A 13,019-nucleotide genomic window follows, 5' to 3' on the forward strand; every position below is an offset into this window, starting at 1 on the left:
TTCCTCTCCACATGGCTGCTGCCGACCAGCCAGCCCGGCTCGGACCCCAGCGTGCGGCCACACCACGCGCGTCGCAGGCGCCCAGACCTCCGCGTCCACCATACGCCCGCCCGCGCGCCGGGGGCGGGGCTGAGGACGCACGACCTTTGACCCGCCCCCAGAAGTTTTAACTTTTAAGCTATGTAAATTTTTAATATGCTAAACATGAAATTAAATAAAAAGAAAAATAAAACCTTAACACTGAATACCAAGTGTATATCTTACTGTATACTAGATAACATAGCCACAGTAATTAATTCAAATAAGTTTCCAATCCAACACTAAAATAATAAATAAATACAACACTAAGACATCCCTAATAGAATAGATCTTAAGATTTAAAAAGCTGCAAAGGTATCTTGAACTTTACTTAATAGGCTTATTGTTGGCAGTGTCATTGATTACTGTGTTTCTGAAATGAAACTGTTCACTGTATGACAGGTCCAGGCAAGTAAATAAATTGATGTGGAGAACCCAGGTTCTCACCGCGGGATAAGGGAAAAGTATATATGAAATGATGGCATTAAGGTTTGGGGTTTTTTTTTTTTTTAACATCTTTATTGGAGTATAATTGCTTTATTTACAATGGTTGTGTCAGTTTCTGCTTTATAACAGCGTGAATCAGTTATACATATACATATGTCCCCATATCTCTTCCCTCTTGCGTCTCCCTCCCTTGGGTTGCTTTTTATTGGCATTGAGGAATCATGACTTCATCATTTCATTGTTTTTCTAGCTCTGTCTATAATGAGGCCCAGAAGCAATGATACTCCAGTAGTAATGAGCACACCTCACACTCAGTTCTTTGTTTCTAAATACCATTTCCCACTCTTAAGAAACCAGGGCTTCCTACAGACATAGCTGGCTCCAGGTCTTAGGCAGGGAAAGTAAAATGTGACATTGAGGCACTCTGTGTCAGATAGTAAGGAAGTGCTCAAAGATTAAGGGAGCTACATCTCAAGGACAAAGCAGCACTGAATTTAAAAAATACGTATAAGTTCGGAGTAATAACTCAAGAAAGGAGGGGAGAATCTCTTCTTTAAGAGGAATGGCAGCAAATAAAGAAAAAAAAAAGTAAGTGGAAGAAATAATAGAATAAAAGTCACAGTTTTGCCACCTTCAGTGTATTAACTGATTAAGGCAAGTATCATCAATAGATGCTAAAACCACTGGATGAAAGATTGTTGGGAAGCAGGACATTCACAAAATCTCAAATAATCAGATTATGAATTTTAAGGGGAAAGTAACCTTGACCATGAAGAGAGCTGGGGTCATCATGCCAACCAAGCGACCAAACTTCATACCATCCCCACTGCCCGCAACCACCCTTCTGTCTCTCTGCGTTTGGTTTTTACACATTCCACGTATGAGATCATACAGTATTTGTCTTTCTCGGTCTGACGTATTTCACTTAGCGTAAGGCCCTTGTCAAGATCTGCCCATGTTGTTGCAAATGGCAGGATTTCCTTCTTTTTTATGGCTCAATAATATTCATATATATTACACACACACACACACACACACACACACATATATATATATACACACACACACACACAGCACAACTTTTTAAAAAAAATATTTATTTAGGCTGTGCGGGGTCTTAGTTGCAGCACACGGAATCTTCGTTGTGCATGCGGACTCCTTAGTTGCGGCATGCATGCGGGATCTCGTTCCCTGACGAGGGATCAAACCTGGGCCCCCTACACTGGGAGCACAGAGTCTTACCCACTGGACCACCATTCATCTGTCAATAGACACTGAGGTTGTTTCCATGTCTTGGCTGTTATGAATAGTACTGTGATGAACACGGGGTACAGATATCCCCTCAACAGAATGATTTCGTTTCCTTTGGATATGTACCCAGAAGTGGAGTTGCTGGATCATATGCTTTTAAGGATATATATTTTTGGATTCTTTGCATATTTATATCTTAAAACTGTCATGTAGCTTTAATACCCGATTTTTGAATTTTTTGCTCACTATATTGTATTTTCCTACATCATTAAATATTTTTCTAAAACATGATTTTTAATGCTTGCAGAGTATTTCACTATATGCGTGAATCACAATTCATTTAGTTTCCTATTGTGGGCGGTTTTCCTCCACCAGTAACACTGAACGAGCATCCTTAAAAATGGTGCTTTTGTTATTTTTTGATTTGGTCTCGGAGTTTTTTTTTAAACAGAGTAGTCTTCCTGTTTACATTGCCCTTCTCTCCTCCTTCCTCCATAATGCATATGTCTTACTCACTTCGGTCATTAACATGCAAGATTTCTGGTTTTTCGACTTCCTTGCTGTCACTTTAGGTTCTATGGACTGCATTTTCTTTCGTCTTTTTTTTCCCTAGTGATTTGTAAGCTACATACACTTAAGTAGATGTAAGAAGAGTGGGCAAATGAACTTCTCTTAATGTCAGTTTTTCACTGAAATGTGAATAGCAGGTGTCTGAAAGGACTGCTGGGAGATTCAAGACAAGCATTTGAGTGCTGAGCATAGTATGTGGCACAAAGTTACCTGCTTAGTAAATGGTAAATATTTTATTTTAGTAGTGGTTATCTAAAAGTTTAAAAGAAACATTATTTTTTCTTTCTTGTTAAAAATTTTAAGAACAAAGCAGGGGCTTCCCTGGGGGCACACTGGTGAAGAATCTGCCTGCCAATGCAGGGGACATGGGTTTGAGCCCTGGTCCGGGAAGATCCCACATGCTGCGGAGCAACTAAGCCTCTGCACCACAACTATGGAGCGTGTACTCTAGAGCCCGCCACAACTACTGAAGCCTGTGCGCCTAGAGCCCGTGCTCCGCAACAAGAGGAGCCACGGCAATGAGAAGCCCGCACACTGCAGCAAAGAGTAGCCACCGCTCGCTGCAACTAGAGAAAGCCCGCTCACAGCAATGAAGACCCAATGCAGACAAAAATACATAAATGAAATAAATTTATATATAAAAAAAGAACAAAGTGGTTTTCATTGATTTCACCCTATATAAGATAAAAAATTTAACATACTTTTATTTCCTTTGTCCTCTCCTCCAACTTTGTTTTTGTTGATAAATAAAACTATGATAATAAATACTTTTAAAGCATGACAAATATTTTTATTTCAATAATTCCTATATATATTTACATGAAGTTTTGTTTTATGTTTTTTTTTTTCTTTGCCCGCGTTGTGCAGCGGGTGGGATCTTAGTGCCCCAAGCAGGGATTGAACCTGTGCCCCTGCAGTGGAAGCCCAGTCTTAACTACTGGACTGCCAGGGAATTTCCTACATGAAGGCTTATGACTATACCAATAATAAGCCATATAAAGAACTAAGTCTAGGGGGCTTCCCTGGTGGCGCAGTGGTTAAGAATCCGCCTGCCAATGCAGGGGACACAGGTTCAAGCCCTGGTCCGGGAAGATCCCACATGCCGTGGAGCAACTAAGCCCGTGTGGCACAACTACTGAGCCTGTGCCCTAGAGCCTGTAAGCCACAACTACTGAAGCCCTCGTGCCTAGAGCCCGTGTTCTGAAACAAGAGAAGCCACTGCAATGAGAAGTCGACGCACTGCAACAAAGAGTAGCCCCCGCTTGCCACCACTAGAGAAAGCTGGCGTGCAGCAAAGAGGACCCAACACAGCCAAAGAAACAACAAACAAATAAAAAAACAAAACTAACTAAGTAATTTCTTCTGCAGAGCTCTTGATTTCTCAGCCACATACGGACAACCCTCTGTACTGGTCATTGTTTTCTGTTATTACTCCTATACTTTGAATTTTACTTCTATTATTGCAGGTTTCACATTGTTTTCTTGTTTGTTTACCATTCTACCTAAGGCTATGAACTCCTAAAAGACAGGACTCCTGTCATATTCTCATCTTTATATTCCCAGTGCATAGTACTTAGTCGTAGCTAATATTAATATATTGCTTTCCACGTGCCAGGCACTGACTTCAGGGATTTACAGGCATTACACACTTAATCCTTCTCCTAGTATGGGGTGGGTAGCATTAATCTCTCCATTTCACATTCTTTGTACATTCTACATAATCAAATCACAGGAGATAGCAATAAATGTCTGATGGAATAAGGTTTAAATTCTATTTTATTTAGCTTGAGAGGTTAATTATCCTTTTTTTTTTTTTTGCCTATTCTAAATAGTATTGGATTTTTATGTGCTTGGAATACTTTAAATAAATTTTCTCAATGACGGATTTTTGGGGGGGAAGACAGGGCAAATATAATTGCATGTTTGGATTTACTATTTAGGAACTGAAAGTGTGTTTCTGGTTAAAGACTGGGTTGAACACCTGCATCTCTTCTTTTCCTCCTAAAACATCAATAAAATTACCATAAAGGGATATTTGAAAAATGGCATAAATCCACAGGGGTGAGGAGAATGGACCATATCAACAAAATTTTAGAAGCTAGAGAGAAGACAGATGAGTGAGAAGTGACTTATCAGACATGAAAATACTGAAGTCTACACTGGCAGTGGTGAAAGCTGAGACCCAAGCAGACTTCCACTGCAGAATTCTCCAGTCTCAGGACGTGGGGCACCAGGAATGCAGAAGCAGAGGGTGAAGCGGGGAGCAGAGGCCAAAACAAGGATTGGCTGAGAGTGTATGTAACAAACATTCAGATCTTCAGATTCTCTTCCCGTTTTGAGTAGCTTGACAAGCACCCCAACCCCACTAAGGCAAAAAACTGGAGATTTAATCTTTGTAGAGGGTAACACACAGGCACAGATAGAGGTAGTGACATCATCCTGAAAACAGGAAGACTGTGTGACTATACGCAGATCCCCAAGCCTTCTTCCCACACTCAGCTCCTGTAATGCTGGCAGCCAGGCCTTTATCCAACATGAAGATTAGAAGTCTTTTCTGGGAATTTTACCAGCTCAGGAAGAAAGACTCTAAGGATTCCAATATTGGAGGTTCCCCAACGAAACAATTCATCTAGAGGACCCTGCGGTGAGGCTCACGACCTACAGAAGCCCTCCTCACATTTTCAGAGCTCCAAAATAGCTCTGAGGTCTCCCTTAGAGGACATCAGTAAATACCATATCACTGTGCATCTGAAGAAAGCCTTTCACACTGAGGAGAGAAAATAAAAACAAACTAGTTTGTAGGCCACAAATTATGAGGAAGAAAATTTCCAAAAAACCCCACAAACCTCCCCTCGATAGCCCCAAGAAAAATAGCTCCACAAAAAACTGTAATGTCCTCAGACATAAGAGTTGCAACTATGAAACAAGAAAGGATAGTATGAAAGGAGCATTTAGGGGCAAAAAGAGCTCCTGAAAGTTAAAAACATGAGAAGAGGAATGAGAAAATAGGATTAGGAGATAAAGCTGATAAAAACCTCCCAGAAAGTACAGCAAACAGGCAAAAAGGTAGAAAATAGGAGAAAAAAAAGTTAAAGGACAAGTCTAAGAGTTCTAACAAAATAATAGGGGTTTGAGTAAATGAAATAGAACAAAACAGGTGAGAGAAGGTATCAACGAGCAACTGCATTTTTGTGCCCAACAAAGCCATACCATCAAAGGTTAATTCTGTGTGCCTCTCTTCCTCAAGACCTTGATAAGCCTACCTAATGATCCAAATGTATTTTCAAGTTTGGTTTTTATTTTTAAAAATTAAAAACTTGTTTTTGGCTGTGCCATGCGGCATGTGGGATCCTAGTCCCCGACCAGGGATTGAACCTGTGTCCCCTGCACTGGCAGTGAGGAGTGTTAACTGCTGGACTGCCAAGGAAGTCCCTCAAATTGGGTTTTTAGATTCTGGAAGTCATAAAAAGTACACAAATAAGCTTAAATTATATGCATTAAGCTTAACTCACAGGACCATATTACTAGTAAGCAACAATAAAGCTTCACTAAAAAGATGTGTAATTATCATTAGCAACTAAAGACTCAGTATTTTCACAGGCTAACTCTAACAAACATTTACAAGTCAGATAATTTCACTACAATCCACCCCAGAGCACAGAAAAAGAAGGAAAATTTATGACTCCCAAACCTGATAAAGGCTGCACAAAAAAACTACCACCCAATCTCACTAATGAATATTGTTATGAAAATATTAACTAAAATATTAACAAATAAAATTCAAAAGCAAATGTAAAACTAATAACATCATGACCAAATAAAGTTTATTCAAAAAATGCAAGGATGTTTCAATATTATAAGATCCCTGAAAATAATAATAAAGCTATGGAGAAAGCTGGTAAGATCATTTCCCTAGACACTGCAAAGACATTTGACAAAATTCAACTCTTCAATAACAGCATGTCAGAAAACTGAGGGCTTTGCTGGTGGTGCGGTAGTTAAGAATCCGCCTTCCAATGCAGGGGACATGGGTTTGAGCCCTGGTCCGGGAAGATCCCACATGCTGCGGAGCAACTAAGCCCTTGTGCCACAACTACTGAGCCCACGTGCCACAACTACTGAAGCCTGCGTGCCTAGAGCCTGTGCTCCACAGCAAGAGAAGCCACCGCGATGAGGAGCCCACACACCACAACGAAGAGTAGCCCCCACTCACCACAACTACAGAAAGCCCATGCGCAGCAACGAAGACCCAATGCAGCCAAAAATAAAATTAAAATATCCATTAAAAAAAATTGAAATGACTATAACTCAGAAGAGTTTCTCCTTTGCCAAAAAAAAAAATCAAATCCTTTAATATTAAATATTGACATGTAAAGGCTTTAAACAATCTGCTAAAAATGTAACAGGTATAAGGTACCAAAACATGAGACACTAGTGTAATGGGAGCAATTATTTTTGAGAGGGATTAAGAAGTGACATTAAGAACTATTCGGCTTTTGTGGTTTCTAACTGTATGCTTTGTATATTGCAAACAATTACGATTTTACAGCTGCTCCAAGGGCAAATATTAAAGAGATGTTAGAAATCATCTCTTGTCTGATTTAACCTGCTGCAACAAGTATTTGATGTTATATGAAAATGATTCCAGGAAGTATATTTCCAGCATTTATAAAAATATGTGAAGACAATCTACAGAATGGGAAAAAATTTTGCAAACCATGTCTCTCATAAGGAGTTAAGATCCAAAATATATAAAGAACTCATACAACTCAATAGCAAAAAAAAACCCAATTTAAAAAATGAACAAAGACCTGAACAGACATTTTTCCAAAGAAGATACATGAAAGAGCAACAGGGACATGAAAAGATGCTCAACATTACTAGCAGGACATCGGAACCACGGAGAGGGCAGAGAAAAAGGCTGGTGGCAAAATAAGAAGAAATGATCAGAGAGGAGAGGCAGAGAGAGAAGGAAGAGAGCTAGATGCCCCAGAAGCCAAAGGGGGAAACATTTCAAAAAGGTGTGGTTAATAAAGTCAAAGTTTCAATAGAGGTGTGTCAGGAAAAGAGCGCAACGGACCAGACGATGTAAGAAGTCATCAGTGGTCGCAGCTTGAGTGATTCCAATGAAGAAGTGAAAGCAAAAGCCACCTCACAGTGGAGTACAGAGAACAAGGGGAACAAAGGGGTCCCCAGCGACAGATGCCAGGTCAAGATTTATGTCGTTTCGTGACGGGAGGCACTGAGCTGGTGCGGGGGCAGTCAGCAAAGGCACCAGGGAACAGGGAGAATTTAACACGTCAGGGCATAATGGGTGGAAAGATCCCGGAGGGACGAAATATAAGGACAGAGCTAAATAAAGGTTGATCTTGAGCAGTTTTCCTCTTAGATCAGGCAGGCAGAAGGTAAAAATGATGAGATAGATAAGTTCAAAAAAAGGCAAGAAACTGAAGAAAATCCCTGTGCGGGGGGGAAAGCAATGTCATCTGTTAAGCATAGTTGGGGATTCAAACGATGAGTATTTTTATAGTTCCTTTAGGGAAAGGAGCTGGCCAGGGAAAAGTAAAAAGATCCCCCGGTATTACTTTTGTCTGAGGTCAGAAACCTTGGACTTGCAATATCATCCATCAGCAAGAGTGCATGACTTTCTCTGACAACACTGAGCAATCCACAAGCGGGGAGGCATGGAAAAGGCAGATGGCAGGCTGGATCCACGGTCGGATATGTGCAGGCCAAGTAGGGAGAAAGACCAAGACGGAAAGGGAGCTGAGGGCCTGGGGAGAGTGTGGACAGTAGTTAAAGTCTACAGGAAGAAAAGCAAAGCAACAAGGGGCTAATACACTGGAGAAAAGGAAAGGGGACCAGGCCCCACAAAAGCCTGGACTAGGTGGAGAGCTGGCATACGAGCAGTACACGTGGGGAGATGAACAACATGCAGGTTGCAGCCGAGTTCTGCTATTCTGGAATTCAGGATCTGGAAATACGGCAGGCTTGTGAGATAAAGTCAGGGTATGGCCACCACAGTGAGTTCTTTCACTGGGTAGATACATAAAGATCACTTCCCTAGAAGAGGCAAGTAAGGCTTCTCTGTATCACATTTTGGGTCATTCACACAGATACGCGACAGCAGAACAATGACATGAGTTTCCAGGGTAACACTGCTTTCATGTGATTCTTTTTAATAAAGTTGACTGATTACTAAATTTTATGTTTTAATATCTTTGTTTAGATTTCATATATAAACGCACACACACACTCCACATCCCTGTTTCTAATTTAGAATACGAGGTCACCACTACCATAGCTAAAAAAACTTTTAAAGTTTTTTTTACAAATGGCAAGTCAAATTCTTCAAAGATAAATTTAATATCAAATTCCCAAAGCAACAAAAATTAGATTATCCTTTAATGCTAGGCTTCCAAAGAAAATTAAAATCTGGCTTCCAGCTAGCTAAGCAGAAGAAGAAGAGGAAAAATACAAACTACACACCCTAAAAATGTTTATAGAAAAATTTTTTAAAAAGAAGAAAAATCACACCAGTAATCATGCTCTTAGCCATTTCTAGGGGTCCTAAGCCTCATACCACAGCCGGCACTGCTTTAGTTAAACAAATATTACAGTTAATCAATAGTAAGACAAATTAGTTTGGAATAAAATATGCTACAGAAATATACAATGCACTCCAAAGGAAAAATGAGTTTATGACAATTTGGGACATTTGAAGCACTGCTCTCCATTTATAAGAAAAATATGAGACTTATTCAGATACATCTTAAACAGGTTACCACGACTCTAATGAATTATTTAATCCTGCATTGTATGGAGTATCATGAATATCATAATATTTCTTTAGTGGTCACCAGCTGGGGCTTGGTATCTTTTCTTGTCATACAGAGATGTCAACTATTTTGTACTTGCCAGAGGGAAGTGTGACTACTACATTGACCGGGTGTCTCAAAGATAAAGGCAATTTCTGAATATCAAATCCCACTTTCTCACCAGCTTATAGAAAATTAAGTTTTTTTTTAAAAAAAAAGGAGGAAAGAAAATGTTGGCATGAAGATAAGCCATGCTAAAAAATAAAACCAACCCCCAGGACTGTTGTAATTGTAACGGTCCCCCAAACCTGGCATGGCACAAACAACCTGGACTCCTGAGTCTCTGAAAAGTAAATCCCTCCCAGAAGGAAATATTCCTCGTGGAAACCCCTAACTCCTCTTCTATAGTCTCACTTTCAGAAAGCTTCCCAAGTATCTTTACATCTTTCAACTGTTAAATTTTCCTAACTCCAATATGAAGTCATTCATTACAGACCATGATGGTCTGTAATACAGTCCATGTATGTGGACAGAAACTGACTGTACTAAAAACATGATTTCAAACTTCACAGCAATTGTTGATAACACAAACTTCCCTGGAAATTAAACTCTTCCATATCTCCCAAACAAACTATTGCTTTATCAACCTTATCAGTATATGTAATCTCTTTAGATGCTAACTGTTAGAACATTTTCTCACATAAAAATGCTGTCTTCGGGGGCTTCCTTGGTGGCGCAGTGGTGGAGAGTCCGCCTGCCGATGCAGGGGCCACGGGTTCGTGCCCCGGTCTGGGAAGATCCCACGTGCCGCAGAGCGGCTGGGCCCGTGCGCCACAACTACTGAGCCTGCGCGTCGGGAGCCTGGGCTCCGCAACGGGAGAGGCCACAACACTGAGAGGCCCGCCTACCGTAAAATAAATAAATAAATTTTAAAAAAATTTAAAAAATGCTGTCTTCGGGCTTCCTTGGTGGAGCAGTGGTTGAGAATCTGTCTGCCAGTGCAGGGGACACGGGTTCGAGCCCTGGTCTGGGAAGACCCCACAGGCCGCGGAGCAACTGGGCCCGTGACCCACAATTACTGAGCCTGCGTGTCTGGAGCCTGTGCTCCGCAACAAGAGGCCGCGACAGTGAGAGGCCCGCGCACCGCGATGAAGAGTGGCCCCCGCTCGCCGCAACTGGAGAAAGCCCTCGCACAGAAACGAAGACCCAACGCGGCCAAAAATAAATAATTAATTAAATAAATAATTTTAAAATGCTGTCTTCTGTTTTTCGACTTTGATAAATACCTAAGGAATAATGAGCTACCATTTATGGTATGCCTCCTGTAAGCCACACTTTGAACTAGCCATTATAAAACTTAGTTGAATTCTCAGAGTAATCTGATGAGCCCTATTTTACAGAAAAAGAAACAAGTTCTAAGAAGGTATAGGGCTTCCCTGGTGGCGCAGTGGTTGAGAGTCCGCCTGCCGATGCAGGGGACACGGGTTTGTGCCCCGGTCCGGGATGATTCCACATGCCGCAGAGCGGCTGGGCCCATGAGCCATGGCTGCTGGGCCTGCGCGTCCAGAGCCTGTGCTCCGCCAACGGGAGGGGCCCCAACAATGAGAGACCCACGTACCGCAAAAAAAAAAAAAAAAAAAAAAAAAAAAAAAGAATAAGAAGGTATATGACATGCCCTAGGCCACCCAGTTAGCAAGCAGTACAGCCCTAACTCCCTTTAGCTTCAGCGTCTCTATTGATTCTCCATTTTGGCTAGTAATACAGTATCCGTTATTGCTTTGTCAATTTCACCATAAATCCTCCAACATTTCCTCAATATATTTACACAAAAGACTGAACAGTTCTGCTGCAAAAACATTTACTTCTCTATTATTCTAGCACAAATACTGTTATTCTATATGTTAACGTTGACATTCAGCAATTATTTTATTATTATTTATTTAATTAATTATTTAAAATTATTGGCTGTATTGGGTCTTCGTTGCTGCACGCAGGCTTCTCATTGCAGTGGCTTCTCTTGTTGCAGAGAGCACAGGCTCTAGGTGTGCTGGCTTCAGCACTTGTGGCATGTGGGCTCAGCTGCTCTGAGACCTGGGGGATCTTCCTGGACCAGGGCTTGAACCTGTGTCCCCTGAATTGGCAGGTGGATTCTTAACCGCTGCGCCACCAGGCAAGTCCCACAGCAATTACTTTCAAAGTCAAGTAGCAAAACTAATCCAGTGAATTTTTTCCCAGAGGTAGATAACAGGCTTTCAACTCCTAAAACTTTAACATATGGTAAGAAAAATGTAGTACAACCTGCACAAGCCTCCTTCTGTCTACTACTTCAACATTCTTTTTTGAACCGACTTTAAAAACTTCTACTTAGATCTTTGTTGTGTCTATTTAAATTGATAAACTTTACAGATGTAAAGGTAAAAATCCACACACTCTTAAAAAATCATTGACATGTGAGGCAAGGTATAGGTGGTGAACTTCTCTAGAAATGTGGCAAGAGAACATGAACTATTTTACATAAAAGCAACGTTATAACATGTCTAAGTGTCAGCACTTCTGATTTATATTCCATTTCATTCAACGCACTGCAAATACACCTTGCAGGTAACATTACTCCTAAACTATATCTTTAAAGACAGGGATTCTTACCACGTGGAGACGGGTTATGGCAAGCTTTACAGAACTGGTCAGTATACCGTACACACAAAAGTATTACTTCTAACACCAAAGCAGAAAGTATATACAAGTATAAAATTCAGAAAGAGAGTACCAATGTTTAGCATTGCATTGCTAATATCATATACATTCATGTAGTTCTGTATAAACCGTGAGATGCCTTCTCACCATATCATCTGATCTCTTCAAACAATGGCTGTGAGAACAGCACAGGTGATGTTATTGCCTTATACAGAGCAGAAAAACTGAGGCTTAGCCTTGGGTCATTCAGTAGGTAAGTAGCCCTGGCCCAGCCTAAATCCAACAAAGTGACCTATGTTAGTTCCCTTCTACCCTCCCTTTCAGGATACCTACTACCTCCTTAGCAGTGGACTAAGTGGACGTAAACGACACTATCAAGAATAAAAAAAATCTGTATCTAGATCCAGAAAAGCCCATTTGAAAAGAAGCAAAAAATTATTAAAATATTAAGTTACCTAATCATAACATTTTAAAAACCCACATGGGCTCCATTTAAACTATTTATTCAACTTCCAGTCACTAGCAGTCTCATTACACCAGCTTTTCTCAAGAATTCTCAATGCCACTCATTAAGCAAATATTTTGTAAGCACCTTCTAAATTTAGGCTTTGGAAATAGATTAGGAAAAACCCAAAATTTCTGCCCTCACTGAGGTTACATTCTAGGAGCGGGGAGACAATAAATAAGTAAAATAATTAGTGTATTTGGTGGGGCACAGGAGCTACAGAGATAAATTTAAAAGGGAAAGAAGATAAGGAATGGGCGTGTGTACTGGGGAGCGAGGGAAAGGAAGCCGTAGGATGTTACACGTTCACCTTGCAAAGTTTATTACCCACATTCAACAGCTGTTACTAAGTCATCACAATACTCGCTACGTGGGATGAGAATTTACACACTCCTGACATTTCCATCCTCTCCTATTTCAAGAAACAAAAAGAAAATTATCCGACGCCTCGGCACTGCTGTTCAGAACCCCAATTTCTGTATCAGACCTTGTTTCCTGAAGGGAAGAGCAAGCGCTGGGGCAAAAAGTTCGATCACTGGTAACAATACCAGCTTGGGAGAGAGGAGTTAAAACAATCGGGTGGGTGCGACTCGGAGCCCCGATCTCGCGGAGAACACTCGCTGCCCCGCGGCCACCGCCCTTCCAGTGGGCAGCGG

At 40.9% G+C, this 13,019-nt stretch overlaps 1 protein-coding gene across 2 annotated transcripts in view; it reads right to left on the minus strand.

Moving 5' to 3' along the window:
• The window catches only part of LOC131743671 (endoribonuclease LACTB2-like), a 29,901-nt gene that overhangs the window by 16,031 nt on the left and 851 nt on the right, over window positions 1-13,019 (minus strand). The window lies entirely within an intron of this gene.

This window comes from Kogia breviceps, chromosome 17 (genome assembly GCF_026419965.1).
Source record: "Kogia breviceps isolate mKogBre1 chromosome 17, mKogBre1 haplotype 1, whole genome shotgun sequence".
Taxonomy (NCBI): domain Eukaryota; kingdom Metazoa; phylum Chordata; class Mammalia; order Artiodactyla; family Physeteridae; genus Kogia; species Kogia breviceps.